General features: G+C 47.3%; 1 protein-coding gene across 4 annotated transcripts in view; it reads right to left on the reverse strand.

Moving 5' to 3' along the window:
• Positions 1-11,632, reverse strand: part of SYNE2 (spectrin repeat containing nuclear envelope protein 2) — a 185,542-nt gene extending 173,910 nt beyond the window's left edge. For 3 of the 4 annotated variants that reach the window (XM_040599612.1, XM_040599609.1, XM_040599610.1), the window contains exon 1: positions 11,505-11,631. The gene's annotated coding sequence lies outside the window, so the exon portion shown is untranslated. Of the gene's footprint in view, positions 1-11,504 lie in introns of all 4 variants that reach the window. The other variant, XM_040599608.1, reaches the window with a different exon arrangement.
• Positions 11,633-18,190: the final 6,558 nt, after the last annotated feature.

The raw sequence follows: 18,190 nt of genomic DNA on the forward strand, positions 1-18,190 counted from the left end.
AGAAACATCAATCAATTCACATTTACAGCATCTATGTGACATCAGGGGTTATTGCCCACATTTAGAATCACAGAATGGTTTGGGCTGGAAGGGACCCTTAGAGATCTTCTAGTCCAACCCCCCACACACCATGGGACATCATTTTATCAACAAGCAAAGGCACAGAGAAAATAAAGGGGGAAAAAAGTCGCTAATTTGCCTCTGGTTTTCCAGAGAAATAATGCTAGTTCGTATGGCTGAAGCACTGATTCCAACAGCTGCAGTGAGTATGCAACATTTCCGAAAGTCACCACCAACTTACGACTAAAAACTCAAGGCACCAGATTCAAGAAAAGGGAGTTCTCGCAGGGGCAGGTAAAGATGAGACCTGACTAGATAATCAGAGAAAAAGGAAAACAAATGTTTTACAAGTTTGGCTTGCTTAGCCTACCAAAAAGAGTATGAAAAGGATTAATTTGATCTTTAGCAGGCACAAGAACAAGATGATAAAAGCAAGCCATGCCTTGAGGGTAGAATGGAAATCAGAAAATTTCTAAATACCCAAGAAAGCCAACAGAACACTGAGTTGCATCAACAAGGGCATCACCAGCAGAGCTAAAGAAGCCATTATCCCACTCTACCCAGTGCTCATCAGGCCACACCTGGAATTAATTCTGTGTTCAGTTTTGGTCCCAGCTATACAAAAAAGATGTGGACAGGCTGGAAAGAGTCCAGGGAAGGGTCACAAAGATGATCAAAAGACTGGGAAGCCTGATATACAAGGAAAGGCTGAGAGAAATGCGTTTGTTCAGCCTTGAGAAAAGCAGCTTAGGGGACACCTTAACACTATATTCCAGCATATAAAGGGTGCTACACAGAAATTTTACAAGGTGTCACATGGAAAAGATGAGGGATAATGGGTACAAGTTACTCTTGGGGAGATTCTTGGACAGAAGAGGAAAATTTTTCACAAGAAGAATAATCAGCCATTGCAATAACCTTCCCAGGGAAGTGGTGGATTTCCCCAACATTGGACACTTTTTAAGATTCTGCTGGACAGGGTGCTGGGCCATCTTGTCTAGACTGTGCTTTTCCCCAGAAAGGCTGGACCTGGTGACCCTTGAGGTCCCTTCCAACCTGGTATTCTACGATTCTATGATAAATATTGGGTTCTAATAAAGCCTATTCATATAGGCAAGTGGCACAAAGGGTTTATGTGATTTTAAGATTGGAATTGTTCAGAAGTAGACAACATAAAGTGGTTGCCTTTATTAAAGGGACACTAGGACTTCCAACCCTGGAGAACTCTCAGAAGTTCTCTGTTCTTGAGCTAGAAGTATGAGTCTCAAGTCAGACAATCAAATAAAACCCACACAGTTAGCTGCCACTGATAAAACCTGGGGTTTAAATGCCAGGGCTAGCATCTTGCAGGAATTGAGCAAGGGCAAGGGCTGAGCAAGAATCCAGTTCTCCCAGCAATGCTGCCTATATCCAAGCAGATGCAATCCTTCCTGGGAAATTCCTTCCTTTTTCTATCAAGATCAAGCAACACAAAACCAAAGTCTAAAAATGCAAAATGTCAGGTGGCCTTCATATCATTTGGGTATCACTGTATGTCTTGAATTTGATTTTGTGATCACTATACCTTGAAAGATACTAAGTTAGCAGCAAGACCCAAATGGAGAGTATGTAAGCAAAATCCAAACCACATCATCAGATCTGTTGCTTTTTGTTCCCAGGACACAGGTATAGTTAACTGTATTCCCTCCACCTTGTATTTTCCAGTGCCCAACTGTAAGCCTTCAGAGACATTTAAGAAATAGTAAAACCTGGGCAACAGTGAATCCACAGGTGAAATGAATAAGCCTGCCTGAATCTGGACTTAAGGTTATAACTCAAATTGGGTGTCCATGTAAAGGGTGAGATTACTTAGAAGCACACAGGTAGACACGTGCCATTGCCACACCAGCATAACCTACAAGCAAGACATCCCCAAAACTATGTATGCTCCTGCGGTTCTGGGGCATGCACTCAACGTCAGAACATCAGTAGCGACACATGTTCTTTTTCTCTTCAACACAAGTTTATTCTCTCTTTTTTTTTTCCATTTTATTTTAAACTAAGCATTATTTAAGGACTCTCTTTTAAAGGCACAAAAGCAGCACAAAATCCCCAAACAGCGAAAACATACGTATCTGCTAGATTTTATTGCATCCAAATTTGAGATGGTGACACAGATGGAGCCAAAGCACGTTCACCTAACTCGCACAATGCTACAGACATTGGGAGCATAGTCTAGCATAAGGATTTGGCATTAAAAAATCTTCTATAATAACTGGAATATATGCAAAAGCCATGAACAGCATTGACAAAAGTTTTGTAATCAAAACAAAATGCAATTTTAACCTTTCTGTGACTGTTCCTCCTCTATCCCCATCCCCTTGCAGCTACAGCAGCCACACAATTCATAGCATCTCCTTTTATGTGCTTGTACTGCACTTCATGTGATGGGACCTCAAACTTAGTTCAGATCTCTAAGCATGAAAGTAGCTGAAGTTAATAAAACTTTCAGGATTTTAAAGCAGAAAGTATATTAAGCTTTAAAGCGTTAACTTTAATTAAATTATTAAATAAATTATGGCATATGATCATAGAACATGTATAAATGAAAAAAAAGCATATGTTCCTGTTCTCTTTTAAGGTCAAATTAAGGCCTCCTTCCCAAAAGGATGGGACATTTTAAAATGTCTTTTTAAATGCAGAAATCCACGCAACAAATCCACAGTGCAGGTTACAAAATCACACAGCTAATACCAGGTAAGTTTGTGCTAAAGCCTTCACATCCCTGAAACCCCCCAGTCACCATCCACCACAGCACATACATTTTGCCCTGCCTCCAATTCCTGCCCAGCCTGAACAGAAGACTCCGCAGCTGCTCCGAAGGGGAGACACTCACACTCTTGGAGGACATACCTGCAAGGATTAGTATTCTTTAAAAGGTACAAGGTACAGATTGTCTGAGAAGAGATTATACAGGGACGATATGCTAGTCCCTTTGCCCTTCCCCCACCCTGAATTTCATTCAAATAAAGTATACTAAGTATAATTATATCATATCAACCTCTAAAGAGTCTAAAACCATCAAGCTATGGGTAAGATTGCTTAGCAATGCTTTTCATAGGTAATAACAACAACCACCTTTTTTTCTAGTTCATATTTAAGTCAATTATTTTGTTTCATAATTATTCAATGAATGGCAGAGCTAAACCAAATCCTTCATTTCCAGGACAACTAGGAAATACATACCTATAGTGCTGAAAATAAATCAAATGCTTTCAAACGACACCATGCTTTTTCGGTGGGGATAAAACCAAAGGTGAAGAGAATGACCTTGTCTTTCACTCTTTCTGGAGAGTCTAGCATTAATGCAGGAAAGCATTAAGTGCTTACACCTTGGGATAACCTGTGAAATACCACAGAGCCAAAAAGACAGTTCCAGGAATGCTGGGACCTTGTTTCCAATGGATTTGTTTCCTGTTTATTAACTTATATGAATTGCACCAGAGCTGTTGGGCGAGGTCATCTTCTCTTCAGTGTGGGAGATGTGTTTCAACACACAAGAAAGGTACATTACAAATGTACTCCTCAAGAGAAAAGCTTTCCATACCATTCTCCAGAGGAGTAAATGGTCAAGACACCCTGGGCTTAACCTATAGCTCAAATGTTTCAACCATCAACAAAAGCTTTTCCCATGACAAGAGCACTCATAATCCTCAAACCCAGGCTTGCCTCTACTGGGTATTGGTAGAGTACTTATTTCCTTACCTCTCTAGCTGTTCCCACAATAGGCATCTAAAAACATAGGTGGGAAACAGATCAACACAGTCATATTATGTAATTTCCACTTAACTTGCTTGGAATCTCTCTTCCTTTCCCAAGTTAAGCTGAAATTAGCCAGCAGAGTGAAAAAAAAACCCTGGGTATTAACATACAGACATGGGCACATTGACAGAGAGAAACCTAAGTGCAGGCAGCAGACTAGAAACCTGAAGGAACCAACTTGAAGATAATTCTACCCAAGTTTTACATGCCATTATCATAAGAATAGACAACACTGATTTAAATACCATGTCTCCAGTGAGATGTAAGTCCCAATCAGACCTATGAGATGCTCTTCTTAAGCAGGGTCTTTATAAGGACATTCTTGTCTCAGAAGAAAGGCGGGAAAAAAACATTTCAGATGGATTTGGAGGATTCATTAGCAAGGATTTCATAGCCTTAACATTAGAGTTTGGATCAGGATGGTTTATAAATATGTTTCCACAGTACCAAGCATAGGAAGGTTTCATCATATGAAAAAAAGTTATACAGTATGCTCCTCTACAGTGAAAATGCCATTTTCTAAACAATTATGTAACTACAGTTAAAATATAAAATGTGTATTTCATGTGCATTCTACAAGATATCTGTGCACACTAATTAGGAAGCAAGGTAAACTAGTTGGTGTGATTTCCATACTGCCCCAGGTAAGACCGTTTTCAGCTTCTGAGTTTACAGCTAACTCCTGTATGCCACGACACTGTGCCTGCTGCACAGATGTACCCTCAGACCCCTTCCCATGAGCCAATCTTGAAAAATCATATGGCATGAAATTATCTCAGATATGCACTCCTTAAAGCTGAAAGCAGCAGACACCTTGCAAACAAGCCTGGCTAGAGGTAGTTGAATATTATAACCCCACTGTTAGTAAACCCCTGCTTGGCTGGTTTTGCCTTTGCAGACGCATGCCCCATATTTTCCCAGTTACGCTGGCTACATGCTTTCCACTGGTTTGCAATACGAATTGCAGACATCTTTGCATGGCATCTCCAGCTGCTTGCTTTTACTTTTCCTCCTTTGAAGTGCCACTGATTATTTATGACCCATCGAGGGACTCAAAAGACTTTCCTTCCACAGAGGCCTCTACATGTAAACTGAAGTCTGTTCCTAGCAACAGATTATTATTACTCATGTATTCACTCGAGCCAACGTCATGAACAGAAACAGCAGATTTTTATCTTTGATGAACTAGTCCAAAGGAGGCAAAGCTCCACAATGCAGACTGACAGAAGGCCCTTTTCCTTTTTAGTTATTAACAAAGATCTCAGTTTATTTTATATTCAGAAAGAAGCAGTAACATTCAGAAGTGCAAGTCTCAAGCCTTACAAAGTGCTGCTGAGCCACCTTCTTTTGGTAAACTGGTTTTCTGTAAGTCTGTCACAGCCTCCCTAAAGGCAAATTGTTGGCATCCAGATCATAATAATATGACCTAAAGAATTATCACAGAAAATCCCTTCAAGTTGGTTTGGTTTTTTGCTTTTTTATGATATTTTATTTCCCCTCATTTCCAATGTACTCACACCTCTGTTAAGTCAGAGAAGTTCACACAGCACTTAAGTCTGATGGTCATGCTTTCTTCTCAACACTTCATTTACAAGGCTTTCACCATTTTTTCACCCAGTGTCAAGAGTGGGGAAGAAGTTCTGTTCAAAACACACATTTTCCAAGATCTCTGCGCTAAAACACTCCCTTTTTTTAAGGTCCAACTCCAGAATGAAGTTTATCCCTTCCACATTTAAAATGTTTGCCAACATTGCTCTCGTGGGGGACCTCAGATTGTATACATGTCCACAGCTGGATTAAGATCACACAGCAAACATATTGATCCCCTTCCCTTCAAAGTCACATCCTCAGGTAGCAAAAATCAGGACAGCACCACTGACATCTACTTTGGCCTCCCCACTTGTGCAGCTGACACCTTCTTTTTGGCAAAAAGCCCCCAACTTGTCATCATCCAGTAAGCAATAACAGCACACCCTCTGCACTTTCCTGGAGGAAGAAAAGGGTTTCCATTAGGTTTCCATCCCTTTGAAGGTGATAGGAAAAAAGCGGCTATAGCCTTCTGATCCTACATAATATCCTACAGCAGTCAGATGGGTATCAGCCCACCTTTTAATAAGCACATGCCATTAGAGAGACTCTGCACTGCCTGGGATAATGCAGAAAGAAGTCCAGCCTTGGGTCTTCCTAAGCTATCAGTACAGCTGGAGATGAAGGAATCAGAAAGGGAAAAGCTTCCAAAAGGCGGAACAAGTCTGCTCAGAAAGAACCAAGCCCAGAAAGCACTAAATCTGTGGGAGATACAGAGATGGACACAAAGCTACACCCTATGGCCACCAGAAATAGTCTTGCCTTGTGCGAACTGACACACCTAAACTATATTCACCAGTAAGGACTCCTCCAAAGAATAAAAGCTGCAAGACCAAGACATCTCTTACTAGTTTATTTATGACAACCAGCGGCAGTACACTTTTGTTATCCAGGGACTTCCCAGTGATCTATTTATAATTTTTGAAAACATGCCAGGACAAGCATATGAGTATACAAAAGCCACACCACTTTTTAAGGCCAGCAAATGTTGCTGGTTTGTCTTTGATTTACACATCAGTAACACTGCCTGTTACAGAAGCACAATGGATCTTCTCCTTGCGTTAATCATTTTAAAAATGTGGTTAGGAAAGTGTCTTTCTTAACCTTTTCTTTTTCTGAGGGGTGGTAATATATTAGGTGTCCTGGTACAATTACACAGTTTGAAAACTGCACTAACTCCATGCTGTTGTTAACATACACACAAACCCACTTCTATTAACAGAGCTAAGCCTTGTTCCCACATTCACAAGAGTTGACCTGTGGAGATGCACGATGCATTTGCTTGCCCATGAGGGCCTATCTCACATTTATCTATTCCCAAGTGGAAATGCAGGGTCAAAGTACACTTTCCAAAGTTGGAGAAAACATTCAGTTTTCAACTGGCTTCCAAGTTCTCCCACATCGTTAATAAAAACAAGAACTGCTCAGAACTCAAAATCACAGTTGTTAATGAAAAAAAGAAAGAGTGATGAATGTCTGGAGGCTCAGAAAGCTGATGCCATGCCCATCCATCCCTGAAGGGTACACTGCTATGCAGGAAGCCAAAAATACTATGCTGACTTCATGGCTCCTTCAAAGTCAAGGGTTTGGGTGACAACTCAATCTCCAAAACACAAAGCCCATATGCACATCCCAGCCCAAATCTACCTGTGCAATGCCCAAAGTGTAATGCCCAAAAGCCTGCAGTGATGTGCAAAAAGCCATGGTGTTTATGTGGTGTGTTGCCACAAGGCCAGAATGGAAAAGCTCTTTGAAAGCCTTTGTGTATTTCCCTGCTGACCAGCACGCCAGTTGAGCTGCAGCCCCAAGGCCACCTCTGACAGATAATGGGGACTGCAGGGAAGGGTTATGGTAAAAACAACATGAGAAACACAAGCTGGCTCAAGATCTGCGTGGCTATACCTGGGGAGTACACCCAGTGCATAAACACGACCTCTTCCTACTCGCTTGGTTAACTCAGAAAGCATGCAACACAATAACAATTGCTGTAAAGAAATTGTCCTACAAGCCCTTCTCCATTCCCACACAAGACACCCCTAGCTGACCCCCGTGCCCTGGCAACATGTGCTCAGGCAAGGCGCAGCAGGCAGGCACAGTGGTGAGCAGCCATGCTCTGCCTGGCCTCCTTGGGGAAAGGGTGCAGCGCGGCTGTAGCTGTCCTGGCGCCGCAGGGTGCAGACAGACCTCAGACCTGTAGGCACACAGCTCCCATCTCAAAAGGGAAGGGCTGCTCGCAGCTCATCATACCCCTTCCTCCGCGCTTCCTGGCCCAGAGTCAGTTCTTACAATTGCGAAGGGAAGGGGGAGGGAATTGCCAGCAATCACAGCAAGTTCAATTCTCGTGCAGGGGACTGCCTGATCAGAACAAACCAAACAACGCTTCCAGAACAAACCGAACAACGCTTCCTGCTTCAACCAAGCAAGAAGTATTGCAATAAGTTCTATCTTTTATTTACAAATGTTTCTTTCTTTCCCCTGGACTGCAACTGGAATTCTTCGGTTAGTCTTTTAATAGAGACTCACAGCCAGCTTCTCATTAACACTGGAGCCACTTCACATGGTGTAAAAGGTATTTAAAATAGCAGTACGTAATAACTACACCTGCTTTGTATTTATGACACGATATTAATGAGAATCAGACTCCTAGTAATGTTCTGCCTTTGAAGTAGCATGAACGTTTCCTTTCTACTGCCTTCCTAATTCCCCTTTTCCCAAAATAAAGGAAACAGTCAGATGGTTAACAAACAGATTATTCTGTTGAGTGAAGCTGGCCTGAGCAATAAAAGGCCTGGAGTTCCTCAATTAAATCATAAGGCTGTGCTTGTTTAGAAAGATCTTCCTGAAGACTAGTAATCTGCTCTTTCAGGAAGTTAAGAAAAGGGGAAGGCAGGGATAACAGCAATCTAGATGCAGGAGTTTTCACTAAAGCAGGGACTTGTTCTTACTGAGCAAAATCACTGGAAGTGTCAGCGCAATGTTTGCACAACAGACCTCTGCAGAGAGAGCCATCGATGCTGTCAGGACAGGGAAGTGAAATGCAATGTGCATTTGGGAGCCAAAAGAGAAAGGGCATGTCTCATGCTAAACCTATCTGCTTTGGCAGTATTCCTGTAAAGATCACAAACTTGTTTTGATCCCTAAATATAGCAGAGAAAAGTAATCTACTCCAAGTAGCTCTCTCCGGCAGCACTTGCTGTTTCACGCAGGCAGCAGAACACAAAAGAGATTTGTCAAGCGAATGGGCAAATGAAGCTTGCCAAATTTGTAGGGCAAATTACAATTTAAATGATAGGTCCCAGCCTGGCAGCTGTGAATTCATCAGCTTCTCTCTCAAGCATGTCCAGCTGAGGCTACAGCAGTGCAAACCACCACTCTTCCCCTAGTACACCTCTGCTCTGACCTGGAGGAGCTGTCTCTCCAAAGAGTCAGTTTTTCAGGTCCATATAATTCTTCCAGCTAAAAGTTCCCCCCCAAAGTGCTAGTCAGGGTCCTGTGTTTAGTTTTTACACCTTCTGTTCCATGCACTTCAAGGTTTGTGGGCAAAGCAGCCTTCCTCCAAGCACAGCCTGCACATTCGTGTGTCTGTGCTGGTTTTGCACACATGAAAAGGGCCTTTCGACAGTGTCTCCCATGCTGACTCTGCAGGACCCTCTGCTGCAGGAGAAAAACAGGGCTTTGCACAGGCAACTCAGCAGAGCCTCTCCACTACTCCACTAAGTGAAGCACTTTTGTTTACTGATTAAGACAAATAAAATGCCTTTCTCTTTGCTTTCAAAGAATTAGTTGCTTTAGGGGGGAGGAAAAAAACATCACACAAACCTAAATCTCTGATTTATAGCATAGTTTCAAGCCTGTAGAATAACTTTTTGTGTGCAGTGAAAACCAGGCCAAACACTGTTATTCTTACCAGTACGGTTGCCAGAGAGGACCAAACAGCCAAACTGCACATAGACAAGGCAAGAGAAAGAACTGGGTGCTAGGCAGTAACCTGCTAGAATAAACTGTTCATGCTATACAAAATAGATTAAAAAAAATACAGTTGCAATTGCAAAGCCAAAGACTCCAAATCAGAAATAGCCCAGACTAAAGGATGCCTTACTTATTTCACGCATTCCCCTTCTGAGCACGCAGGATGACAGAGCCTCCTCGTCAGTGTCTGAATCACAGAGAAGTCCAGGCTGCCTTCTTTGAAAATCGGGATTTTTCACAATAGACATAAAGAGGATGAAGGCCTGTGAGCCCTGTGCATCTCCCTCGCTGAAAGGCAGCAACATTACTAACACAAAAGCTACTTACAGGCAAGTTCAGTCAAGCAACAGAGAACGCATGTTGCGTAAACAGAACTGCGGTGCCATCCTCTCCTGGGCCAGGCAGGCGCCGCTAGGCCACGGCCAAGCAGGGGAGGTAAGCCGCAAGCCACAACCTCTGGCTGCCCCAGCCAACCCCAGCCCACCGAGGCATGGTTCTGTACATTCTGCAGAGATGTACCTCTCGCAGTCACTCCAGTTGTCCAGGACAAAACTCCAGCAAGGAGATGGCATGTGACCGCCAACGCAATTCCTTGGAACAGGATATGCTTCAATTTCCTTACAATTCCACTGGCTTTCGGGACAGTAAACTCCTAGATTGGCTTTTCAGAGACTCTTTGCAAGAAGAAACATGTTCAGTCACCTCAAGCTTTTCCAAGGCGAAGCCTTCCCTCACAAATGTTGTCTGTAAAGCCATTCCAAGTTTACCTACAGCATTAGTAAGGCACAACTGCTCTGCAGGAACAGTGTTTACTCACACCTACATTGCACAGGTATCTGCTTCCTCCCCCTTAGGAACTGCTGAGGTGCCCAGGGCACATAAATAGGAAGAAAATTCAGATTTTTCACCCCTCCAAAACAAAGCCAGCTCTGCTCTTGCTTCCTTCTTACAACAACAAGCTCTGCTTTCTCCATCCCAGGAGTATTTCATCACCAACATCCCACCCACTTCTGCGTAGGAAGCATTTGTTCACAATCAGACACTTTTTTTTTCTTTTAAAAAAAAAACAAACAACAAACCAAACCAACCTTAAACCTGTCAGTCTGCTACCTGTAAAACCCCTTGTTGCAGTCTAAGTGGTTGGTGATGCCAGATGACAATACCAGGAAATACCAGGAATTGATCTTCAATGTTTATTTTTAGAGACTGGCTTTTCTCCCAGCCCTTATTTAATAGTTTACTCTTTCCCTCCTCTCCCCAGTTGTTCTCTCTGGGATCAAATTGCCATTCGTTTCACTTCCAGAGAGTTCACCCATGGACCCCCTCAGCAGAACTTTAGGAATTGAATCCTGGCTCAGACAACACATTCTTTCTATTTCATGGCTATCGTATTTTTCCTCATTTATCGAAAAGGTAGGAGAATGCTCTGGTATTTGTCTGAAATCCGAAGTGCACAGGATCCATTTAACACTCGGCACTTGTCTGTACTTCCTATCTCTGCTATACAAGCAAATTCCTTCAGCAAATTCTCCCCTTGGACACTCAGCTCACTTAGCAAGAGAAGTCTTTCTGCTGTAAACTAGTTCTCCACACAGGAGGAATTTTATCCTTAACCTACCCTGGTTTCCCTGCACAGATAAATTAGGCTTTTTCCAGAAGAGCTCGTGATTTTATTTTTTTTTTCCCCAGGCTGCTAAATAACTCAGCGGTGGCAGCAACACTTCAGATCAGACCAGGTCACAGCTCCCTGTGTGGTTCCAAAACTCCCTGAGTTTTGCATTTAGATATGCACTGCAAGGTTTACATATGTCTGTTTAAAGAGTTCCACACCTACTCTGAACATGACTGAATAATCACACACGCTGTCTTAGGCCACTACGAGCCTGAACTATAGCACATTTACTCCAAGGCTTATCTGTTTGTGACAGCACAAGTACAATCATCCTCAGCAGCCTAATGGATACACAGTAATTCAGCTATGTGCCTGAACTATGGATTTTGGGATGAGACAGGACAGGGAAAGGAGGATGAGTAACAGCCTATATAATTTTGCAAAAAGTTTTCACAAAAAGGAAACTAGTACCTACCAGGCACCATCCACCCCCAAAAGCCAGGCAGCTGGTCTCACCCCCAGGAGAGCAGCAGATTGCAAGGCAGCTGCCAGGAGCATGGGCAGGGGAAGGAACACGCCTCCGGCAGCCTGCAGTCATCCTCACCGCTTCCACCTCTGCCACTAACCTGATGTGCGACCTTGAAAAAGCCACTCCGCAAATCCCCTCAGCCCCATATTTATAGCAGAAGATTGTCTGGCGCTGTGGGTCCAGCCCAAAGCTTTTCTGAATCCAATGACTGACCAGGGGAGGAGGATGACTTTGAACTGGGCACTGCTGCCTGCTCTCCAGTCTTGAGTAAAGCCCTCCAGGCACACTGCCTGACACGATGCAACCTACATGGACGCCAAGTCTGGTAGAAATGAGGACACTAGGAGCCCTCCTAGAATCTCCGCTGGGATATGAGACACTTTGGCCGAGATTCAGCTTTCCTGACACTAAACAGCTACAAGAGAGATGCCTCCATGCACATTCATCGTTTGAACTCTGCAGAAACAATGGAGAGAAACAGGCACTTTTAGGGCAGTTCGTCGGGTGTATTTTTAACTGTTCAATTCAGTGTAGATGAATCATGGTCCAGAAGTGTTTGCTCCTCTCTAGTGACTATGAAAGGAGTCTGGAGAACTCTCTTGCAGATAGTTATGTTTTAGCATGGCAAGAGGAATCTCAGCCTTTCAAGTTGGGAGAAAGGAAGTAAGCAACCAGACACATCACACAAGCTCTATGCTTCCCTCCCTCATAAACATCTTGTAGCTAGACAGTATGCATCCACCTTCACCAAGAGGGCTTGGCTTTGCTAGAAGGGTTCCATCCAGTCACTGAACTTGAATCTTTCACCAAATATGCCTGCAAGCAAAACTCCAAGTTGCTCACCGCATGAGAGCCTCCAAGAAGCAGGACATGCTGCTTGCGGGGCAGCTTTTGTTTCTCTCCCTGCATCATTTAGGTGATGTCACTAAAGCAAACTGAGCTGAACCCACTTCTAAAGGGTCTTTACAACCGCTTCATGGCCAGTTGTATGCAGGCCATTTCCTGCAGACCAACAAGGTATGTTCAGCAGTGTATTCACTCCCCTCTCTGCCTCGCCCCTTCATCATTCACCAACTTCTCTTTCTCCTGGCATCGAACAGGCCAAAAGATCCAGAAAACAAAAGTTTTTTCCTGTAAAACCCACATTTCTGCCTCCTCCCTACACTTCCATCAAAGTAATTACAAGTGCTTTGTTTTACATCTGAATTGTCATTTCCTGTGATAGAACTTGCAGCTTGAGTCTTAAAGCTCAGGTAACTAATACTATTATTTTCTCTTCTTCCCCATCCCTGGCCACAAATAGTACTGCTTGTATCAGTAATATGGGTCAGCAATTCCTTAAAAACCTCTCAAGCCAATTTGCACGGCTGCATTGTGTAGGGAGTTATCAGTACGCTGCAGGAACACTAGAAAGCAAACATGCTTCCCCACAAGAGACCAGTGACCAAAGTTATGGCCAGAGTCAAAGCTCTGCCCCATTTCCCCTCCTGTGGGGAGATAACAGCCTGTTCTGCACCAGGCCTTTCTCCCTTTCTGGGTACGCAGCTGAACTAAACAGAAGTTTTTCCCCCATGCCCTCTTCTGTCCCTGTCCTGGTCCTGTCACATCTCCACAGAAGCGGCTCGCTTCGTCTCCTGCTGTGAACACTCTGAAACAGCTGATCTACAGAGGCTGGCTGCCTCATGGCCTCACTTATACTGGGGTTTGTGTGTGATCCATGAAGGCCACAGGAAGCTGGTCAGTATTCAGAGGCACTGTTTAGCCTTCCCGACCCCACTCTGGAATCCCTTTGCAGATAAAAACACTCCAGACATCAGGGGTCTCTCCCCTCTCAGCATTATCTCAAGCCAAAATACGTTCATACATTTATCCTGCACAGTGACTGCTTGCTGCCGACACCCCTCATGCTCCACATGCAAGTGGATGCAAGTCAGTCCAGGAAGGGTAAGACAGTCAAATCCATGTCCTATGGGGTAACATACACTATACAGTTTGATTCACAGTCCAGTAGTTGTACGTGCTACAGCAGGTATAATCTCCTGCTCCTGCAGGGAAGCCTTAGCACAGACATACCACTTTTATTCCCAGACATATATTTACACTCTAGACCAACTCATCCACATCAGCTGAAGTAAAAAAATCCCCCAGACCCCAGCCAGGTCTCAATCCCCTCTAAGGAGCACAGCTGGCAAATCAGATCAACCTGATCTCCCAGTGGCTATGCAGGCTCTGTCTCATTTACAGGAGTATTCCACCCACACTGGCCAGGGATGAAATTCAAGCAAAGAACGATTAGGTGCAAGCTGTAGGAAATGTCACCTTCCCTTTAATCACAGCTTATGGATCCAGTCCCGAAGCGTTACTCATACACCTCATAGACACTCCACGTGTATAATCCCACCACTTAATCCAACTACTTGTTCAAACAGGCACGTTGCTAGGAGTGGGTCCCTGCCACCACCGTCTGCATTTCCAGCGTTCCTCCAAGACCAGGTCCTCTCCCACATCTAAAAGTCCCATGACAGTTCAAAATAAACCATGGGAAAGCGAGGGCAAGTGTGGTGGCACACACGGCTCATTCCCTCAACATGAGAAACAACACAGCCCACTGCAACCTGGTATGTGCTCTCCCACACTGCCAGATCATCTTGAGGAAACACTTTAGTTGTGGTAAGCAAGAGATAAGCATCTCTGCACATACACAGAAAAAGCATCTCAGCTGGTAGACTTTTAAAACCAGTACTTATTGTGCCCAGGGAAGAAAAGAAATTGGGTAAATGGGCTGAAGGGCACAGCTTTGCTAGGACGAGTTTGGATCATCTCTTCGTATCTCTCTGTACAAACCCAGCCATTGAGAGTCCAGATCTGAAACAGAGCCGCAGTTGCTAAGAAAACAACGCTGCAAACAGATGTCAGGAGATGATTCACGGAGTACGGGCATATCCCTGTACTACAGATAAACCCAAATGAATGAGGCTCTTTATACCTGATCTTCCAAGCTGTGCTTCTTCATGCCCTCTTTGGGATTTTTTCTTTAGTTCATTTCTATATTCAGACAGCGAGGAAACCAAGCAGAGCTGAACTCACTGTTAACAGAATTAATTACTGGTAAAGGGGTTTTGCAATGTGTATAACAAACCCAGTAAAAGGGCTAAACTCTGGCCCATTTTTCTCCTGAAACACAAAGCAACTTTGCCCAAAATCCTATCAGAAGAAATAACATGAAACCCACAGTTTAAAACTGCAAAGGAACGAATAGCAACAATTTTTGCCTTTTGCTATGTTCCCATACACCATAAAACTTAAAATTAACAGCTAGGGAGATAAAGCATTTGCAACCTATTAGATCATTAGCCAGCAATGCATGCCACTTCTTGAATTACCTCATTGTCTCTATGCCTAAAATCTTTGCCTGACAAATAAATTAAAAAATCTCTAGCATGCTACAGGACTGGCCGAGTGCTACTGACACCAACAAAGTTCTCATTTACTTTAATGAGCTTTTAGTCAGATTTAATTGGAGAAAAACAGCTCCTTCGGCCCTCTTAAACCATCACAGTCAATTCTTAACACAGTATGATAGGAACAGCACTTAAAATACAGTTTCCTGAGGTTATTTGTAAAGAACTGTTGAAATAAAGGAATTCTGCTACATGTTTTTATAGATAATTAGGGTAAAAAAGCAATTATTCATTACCCTTTATTATGAAGTAGAAAAGAACAAACATAATTTATACACTTCTGAGCACGTGTTTGTACAGCATCTCACACAAGTAGGGTCCAAACATTGCCACAGTATGCATCAGTGCAGGGCAATGCGTTGATTGTGGTTACCACTGATTTTTCATCACCCCTCCAAACTCCCCCATGTCACTGCCCATTCCCCTCTGGTTCAACTCGTCCCCACTGCCATCCGCTCCCCTGCCACCTCACACTCACCCCATGTCACCCTGTCCTCTCCCACCAAGGCATGTCACCTTCTGCCTCAGAAATCAGCTATTTAGGCGACCCCGATTTCAATGTGAGGCAGCTGCATGTGTGCCTGTGGGGCAGCAGACACTGTTATTGTGGGCAGCGTTAACAGCCACCACCGTGCCCCTTCCCGGAGCTATAAATCCACCCCAGGAGTGGCTGAAGCCCGTGACTCAGCCACCCAGGCGCCAGAGGCCACGTGTGTCCCTCCTGCAGGTATTGCGTTTCAAGCGGGGCTATAAACACGCTACGGTCTTGTTAGCTTGGCCAGCGGTCACAATAACCGGCCCAAATCCTGCACGTGGCACTTACGTCTTTGTCGTAAGTGTCTCTGTGACGTGAGATCGCCCCGAAAGCTGAAGAGAACGTGGGGATGACAGAAAGAGGGGGAGAGGGCAGACGGGACACAAGGCATGCTGAAAGAGGGACGCGGAGGTGTGAGGAGCACACGCTCGCTGACCTGACAAAGGCCGTGAGAAACTCGCAGCCAAACTTTAAGTGAAGTTTCCTCGGTGTAGGTACTGAGTAACTCGAGGAGCGCGCACCTGCTCTGCCTCCCAACTCCTCCAGCAGCTCCCAGGCGGGCCACAGGAGCAAGAGGAATGACCCTGTTGAGGGGAGGGAGGGCGGAGGCTGGTTTTAGGCATCTAAAAGCCAGGTGACGGCATCTCACCTTCGGTGAGGGGACAGGCCAGAGCGCCCTCCCTTAACCCCGCAGCCCCCGCCCAGAGCCCGCCCCGACCGCAGCCCCAGAGCCCCGGGGGCCGCGGCCCGGGCCCCGCCGCGCCGCCCCGGGAGCGGCTGCAGCCCCACGCGGCGGGAAGCGCCCGCAGCCGGCACCGCTTTACCCGGGCCCAGCGCTACCAAACCGCCGGCGGCAGAACCGCCCGAAAGTAGCAGCTCCTTGTCCCGAGAACTTTGCCTGAGCCAGTACCCGCCATCGGTTCCCAAGCGCGGAACCCAAGGGAGAGCGACTGCCCAGCCCGGCCCGCCCAGCCCCAGCCCGGCGCGGGGCGGCCGGTAACCGCCGTTTACCTGAGCGCTCCCCCGCCCCGGCCGCGCTCCCCGCCGCCTCCGAACCAGCCGCTTCCCGCTTCCCGCCGGGGAAACGCTGCCGGCCGCGCCGCCGGCCGGGCACCGCTGCGGGGAGGGGAGGGCAGGGCCTGGCGGGGGCGGCAGTTCCCACAGAGCCCGGCTCCCGCCGCCGGCCGTGCCCCGCCAACTCCCGCCGCTGCCTCCGCCCCCCGGCCCCTCAGCCGCTTCCCCAGCAAAAGGGCTGGGAGAGGGGGCACTCGCCCCGGGAGCGGGGTCCCCTCCGCGCCCCCCGTGGGACGTCGCTGCGCAGGGGGCGCGGGCGGTGCCGAAGGTGAAGCCGGCACAGAGGGAACAAAGGCGGCGGGGAACAAAGAGCGGCAGGTACCGGAGCAACGGAGGGGAGGGCGCCGGGCGGGGCGGCGGCACCGGCGGGCTGGGGCCGGCGGAGCCACCGCTCTCCGCACAAAGACGCGAGCGGGCCGCGCCGCAACTTCCCGCGGGCGGGTCCCGGCGGGGCACACTCACCACGGGCGCAGGCCCGGCGTCGGCGGCGGGCGAGGGAGCGGCGGCAGGAGGAGGAGGAGGCACCGGCCGCTCCCCGCCCCGGCCGTTGCCAGCGAGCGAGCGCGCTCTCCGCCCGCGAGCGGGAAGGCGGCGCGGGCGCGCGGCCCCGGCCCCCGCAGCCCGGCCCGGCCGGCGCTCCGCCTCCCCCCGCTGCGGCGGGAGGGCCCGGCGGGCTGCGCGGCCTCCCCGGGCCGCCTCCGACCCCGCAGCCGCGCCGTCCGCCGGGCGGGCGGGGGCTGCCGCCGCCTCGCACCCTCCCGTGCCCCCACCAGCCGGCGGCGCGGGGTGCCCGGGTGGGCCGGGGAACGGGCTCTGCCCCGGCCTGTGCCGCTCCTCAGCGGGCCGGGGGAGGTCCCGGGCCCCGCGGGAAGAGCCCACCGGGCCCTCGCGCCCCGGGCAGCGGCTCGTCCCGGAGCCGGATGGGAAGAGCTGTGCGGTGCTCGGAACCGCTTTCTGGCCTGGGGAGATGGAGACACAAAGCAAGAAAGTACCTCAGTGCTGTCACGGCTCTGCAGCCTCCCAGCCAGCTGTGGAAGGGCGGGAATACGAGCAGGCAACAGCTGGAGACCTCTCCCCTCCCTGCACGGCCTCACAGCCCTGCCCGGCTCAGCTCCCTTCGCCTCAGGCAGCGCTCCCTGGCCCGAGCCAGCTTACCCCCTTCCAGGTCCAGGCTTTCCCCAGCCGTAGGGGCAGCGTCATCTGGCCTGGCCTTGCCTTGCCAGGACTCTGGCAGGCGAAGCAGGGGCCCGGTTACGTGAACATGGAGCAAACCGGGGTTCTTCTAGAGCTTCAGAGGAGGGCTTTTGCAAGGGGGAAAGGAAGGAATTCCTTGGATTGGTTCCACTTGATACTGGCTAGCTTTTGGCTGCAGGCTTCACGAAGTGAGAGGGTATAAATACTGAGATTTGCTTTACACAACCAGAGGTCAGCCACTATGCAAAGAAAAATACCACTTCCCGAAAGCCTCTTCCTGCCAGCACCAATACATCGGCCGTCTCCTCAACCTGTGCTGATAACACATCAGCCCGCTTAAAATAAGCAGAAGCAAGCAAAGTCTTGCA

This window comes from Falco naumanni, chromosome 7, assembly GCF_017639655.2.
Source record: "Falco naumanni isolate bFalNau1 chromosome 7, bFalNau1.pat, whole genome shotgun sequence".
Classification (NCBI taxonomy): Eukaryota; Metazoa; Chordata; class Aves; order Falconiformes; family Falconidae; genus Falco; species Falco naumanni.